The sequence below is a fragment of the Crocodylus porosus genome, unplaced genomic scaffold (genome assembly GCF_001723895.1).
Source record: "Crocodylus porosus isolate Cpor-Errol unplaced genomic scaffold, CroPor_comp1, whole genome shotgun sequence".
NCBI lineage: Eukaryota > Metazoa > Chordata > Crocodylia > Crocodylidae > Crocodylus > Crocodylus porosus.
In genome coordinates, this window is record NW_017728947.1 from 99,783,645 (window position 1) to 99,788,733 (window position 5,089).

General features: G+C 47.1%; 1 protein-coding gene across 1 annotated transcript in view; it reads right to left on the reverse strand.

Annotated features, from left to right (window-relative positions):
• Positions 1-1,683: 1,683 nt before the first annotated feature.
• The window catches only part of LOC109320601, a 46,415-nt gene continuing 43,009 nt past the window's right edge, over positions 1,684-5,089 (reverse strand). The window contains exon 12 of the mRNA XM_019550764.1: positions 1,684-3,875. The gene's annotated coding sequence lies outside the window, so the exon portion shown is untranslated. The remainder of the gene's footprint in view (positions 3,876-5,089) is intronic.

Consider the following 5,089-nt stretch of genomic DNA (forward strand, 5'->3'; position numbering starts at 1 on the left):
TTTTTGCAATTGTAATTTTTTTTTTCATTTTCAAGCCCTTTCTCTGTCTGGGCCCCAGGCAGCCGCCCAGTTTGCCCATGTCTGTGTCCAGGTCTGCTGGAAAGGTTAAAGCAGTGACTGGCCTAGTTTTAAAGAGCCCTAGGGTCCCCTCACTCTGCCTGTAGAAAGGCCCTCCCTGCTCCAGGCAGAGAAAGCAGGCAGCTGATAACAGCCACTTAAAAAAAGGGGGCACCTGTCAGCTGAATGAGTCCTTCCAAGCTAATCCCACCAGCCTGTTGCAGGGCCCTCTAATGCTTCCCTCAGTAGTCCCAAATAGAAGTCCTATCCCAGTCATGCTGGGTTTGTGTTTCTATTATTTTGCTCCGTGTTGAATTAGGGCCCTCTCCATGGAAGCTAAGGGCATGTGATTTGCCTAAATGACATACAGGAGTTTGAGAAATCAGTATCCTTTGAGGAGCAGAGCAGATGCACAGCTGTGCTGACTCTGTGACCATGGCCTACCCCTGCTTCCTGGTTGGGAGCCAGTTCCGCAGCATAGTTCCCTAATCATGTCCCTTGCCTGACCTGCCCCAGAGCCCCTGCCATCTGCCACCAAAAGGTGCTGGGAGACCTTGTGAGGGGTGGTCAGTCCTCTCTTTTGTGAGCCCTACCAGAGTCTTTCACAACAAGGGGCCGGGCAAGAGGCAGAGGGCCTTGTTCTTAGCTCCCGAAGTGACTTCAGCAAACATATCCCCACTTTACTGGAGCAATGCTCCACCTCCCACAACACTCCCAGGCCTGGGCTCTAGTTCAAAAACCAGCCATCGATGAGATCTCTTCAGGGACATTCTTAGAGCCTCCAGACAAACAGCATGTCCGAGCTGTGCTGGCAACATGGAGGAGAAACTATCTTCCATTGAACGTGGATCCCACTTGGCGCAAATCACCAGAGGAAATGGGCAGAAAGGGTCTCTCAGAAAGGCCAAAGAATTAACCCTTTCCAGAACCCTGCCAGCCAGCACATCGTCTCCTTTGGAAGGTCTGCTCCTGGGCTCCTGATATAAAAGCAGCCAGAGCAGGACCTCCATGCCTGTCCCTTGGAGGGCTTGAGCATCCTCCATTCTCACTGACTGATGGAAATTGCGGACGGATTCTGCCCTCCAGGATGTCAGCATCATACAGGAGAGCACAGACAACCCAGCATCTGTCTCCCTGGTATAGAACCTATGGCAGGCCTTAGTGCAGGAGGAATATTATGGGGAGACTGAAAGAGAGCCCTCCCTGGGGCACCTCAGGAGCGGGGAGCACTCGGCGATTTGGAGCTGCTGTAGACTGCAGAGGAGCATACACGCAGCCTTTGGGATGAAGGTATAAATTAGGGCAGCTCATAGATGCTCTAATTTAGCTGTAAATTAGAGCAAATCCTGGCTGCTTGAGAATCTATGCTGAAGACTGTACTGCTTCCCGCAAGCCAGAAACAAGATATTAAAAAAGGAGATTTAAGGCCATCTTTGTCCCTATCATCCACAAACTGTGACAAACTGCCACAAGATCCTCCCTAAGGACCTGAACCATGTCACAGGGCCATGGCTACAAAGCTGAGCATCAGGATCCATGGGCAAAATAGGTCAGAGATTCACTACTGAGCTCTAGCATAAAAATCTCAGCTAATGAGTCTAATAGTGTGTGTGTGTGTGGGTGTGGGTGGGGCGGGGTCAGTCATTTAGGATTTTATTGGACTTTTTTATAGATGCATTGCAGGTGCCAGGAAGAGAGATATACAATGAAGAAATATTTAAAACAAATCTCTTATGTACATATATACAGCACAGAACATGATGCATACACAGAAAGGACAGACTGACACAACTGTACATGTCGGTGCTCACTGGCAGCTGTGAAATGGTTATTGCTTTCATCCATTTTAAGTCAAAGAGTCAGTTACAGGACTTTATATGTTCTTGCAGGTTTCCAATTTTTGTTATTTTTTTTGTAAGCCTAAAGCCCTTTGTTGAGTGTGAATGTCAAATGGAAGAGCTGTATCCCATGATCAGTCATTTGAAAAAGACCTTTCTAGTACTGTGGAAGTATTTTTAGGTACTGTGATCCAGTTGTTTGGCAGGGAGGGGCGGGGGAGTTGTGTGTTTTCATCCATTTGTTCTGTAATGCTTGTTGATCAAAACACCTGTCAACATAATAGTGCCTTCAAGAGCCTGTTCACATAACCCATCCCTTCCCCTGGAAATAAATGCACAGATAGGTAGCGCAGAAAGATGAAGACTATGATCTACTTAATATGACTGGCAAAGTGCAGAGTTCAGCCTTGCATATTTTGACAGGTGCTCGCACTCCTTCACATATGAGGCTGGATGACAGCCACCCGACCCATTTGTAACATTGATGGCTACGAGGCGTTAGGGTTAATTTACTACAGGGTACAAGCAGTAGCTGACACACTGTAAATCCCTGCCCTTGTTTCTGTGTGCCTGCCTTTACTGTATGAGCAGGCCTAGCTAGGTACCTTTTCTTATGGGGTATTACTGTTCCCTGAGGACAAGGACCGCAGCATCTGGCCTTTCAAAGCCAGTCTGTTGCCACTGCGGACCTCCAGCAAAGATCACAGCTGGCTTAGAATTCAAAGTATGACACCCTTACTGTTGTTCTGACGCAGGAGGCTTTAGCCCAGACACCCGCAAGAGTAGCTTGGTCACAAGTTATTCAGCTCCTCAGAAAAGAACAACTTTGCCTCTGTTGCACCAACCCTGGCAAACCATAAGCACCACAGAAACCATAGAAAACAGGAGAGTGAAGCCACACTTGAGGAAGCTGATCCTAATGAGGAATGACTGCCCAGAAGAGCTGCAGAGTGTCTGATGTAGCAGTTCTTTTCTGCACTGCTAATCTGTTTACCCTGGGAGAGATGAGCAGAACGGTAATGACCTAGATTAATACAATAGCAAACAAGGCCTTGAACCATGGCCAGCTCTAGCCCTTACATGGGTTAAAAAAAAAAAAGGGGGCTAGTGTTTTCCCAACTGCTGCTTCCTGGCTATCAGTCACATCTGAAAACATTCACACCCAGGCCAAAGAGTCGGAAGAAACAGATGGGTCCACTGTCCACTTCACAGGACAGCACCGGAGCAAAAAAAAATCCCCCTGTAGATTTCTACAGAAGAGGGAAATCTGAGGTAAACCGAATGATGTGGATGGAAGGCAAAGCTCGGTTCCAGTGCTAGTTATAAAGTTAATATAATAATATTATACCATTTATACATAAATCAGTGCAGTGGGGCCAGCTACAATGGATGGAGGCAGGTTATAAGCGATCAGCACAGCTTTCAGTGAAGCACCTGAATGGACCATCAGACCCCTGCTTCCACTCTAGGGCACACACGGTCTGAACAGCAGTGGGAGTGCCAGGTACCTGCTGCACAAGGTGGCTGACTGCAGTCATGGACAGACAGGGCTCTTCTACTTAGTGCCACAGAGCAGAGCCACATAATGCCTTGCCCCCACCCCCACAGGACCATGGAGGGAGCCCTGAGGGAATAGCAGGGGCCTGGCTACCAGACCCACATACAGCATAAATTCAACCACACATACACAAGTGGTGCCCCAAGTTCCTCTCCACCTCTAGGAATAGCAGCCATGGCCCAGGAACCTAAGTGCAGTTTCGTCCTCAATAACCTACGTGCATTTCTATTTTTCTACTTGGCTTCACTGGAGAACCAAGATCTAGAACTATGGGAGCTTTAATGCAAAATCATGGCAGTTCTGGACCTCCCGCACGGTTGCTTCCAGCAGACGGATGCTTGTTCCATTCCTAGCAGCTTGCATGTACTTGTGATCACGGTGGTCCCTGAGCCCTCTTGACACAGGCACATTTCATATTCAACCTGAATGAAAGAGAAAAACTGTATGTAAAAAAAAAGAATGTGTGCACAAATCTCTCAGCACAGGGCAGGGAGTTAGACAGCAAAGCATGCAGCATGGCTGAGAACTGAGGGTTTGAAATACACCAACATATCTTTTTTTTTAAAAAAAATTAGGGGATATTCCACTCTGTGGCTGTGTTGTGCCATTTGACTGGACTCCTTAGCACTAGTAGCTAGCTCCTGTCCTAGCAGATTTTTACTGCTGGCAACACTTGGAGCAGTGCTTTTCAAGCTTTTGGGTGGGGGGTGCATGCCCTGTACATTATACTGCCGTGTACCCCTACGAGTCTAGGTTTTACATATTTAAAAAAATAACACTTTGTCACTGTCAATGCCTCGCCAGCAATCTGAGAGGCATTGTACAGCTGTTTGTCATTTGTACTTTTCTTCCTTTTCCTCCATTTGTATTTCCCATTTCCCATTCCTTCCCCTCATGTACCCTCTTGAGATATACCACATACCCTAGGTTGAGAATACTGATTAAAGGAACGAACAGGAACATATTCAAGACGACCTAAGGGTCATGCCAAAAGGGTGCTGAGGCACGTAACTCCTGTTTTGCTGCCCAATCACTACTGAACTAAGTTATGGACTCAAGAGCCTATAGGCACACCTCCAACGCAAGCGAAGTTGTGACCAGAGCATGGTAATATGTACCCACACAAGCTTTAAGTACATTTACTTGGATCACACTTGCAGTGAAAATTGCCATGACATGGGTTTTAGCATGAGCTAGTGATGCCAGGAAATAGCCAGGGTTCCTGGCAGCCTTGCACACTGGTTGCTAGCCCACACCAGAGCCAGGATCACCGTATCTCCAATACTAATATTACCCAAGATAGCAAGATAAACACTACCATGGTTATATCTGCCTCTGCTGCAGTTACACTTCCACTGCAGTACAGACATAGCCTAGAATGTGCATGGGACTATACCTCTTACATGTCTTTTGAAAATAGGACCTAACTCAAGTGCTTTTGAAAATGTTACTCCACATCTGTTTCAAGGGAAATTTGGTGTAATGTGTACTTGTATTTAAAGGAGGTTAGAAAGGTTGGGGGCTGGGTGCAGTGAGAGTTAGTCAGTTCATTATATTTCATAGATTTCATAGACATTAGGGCTGGAAGGGACCTCGGGAGATCATCGAGTCCAGCCCCCTACCCGAAGGGCAGGAA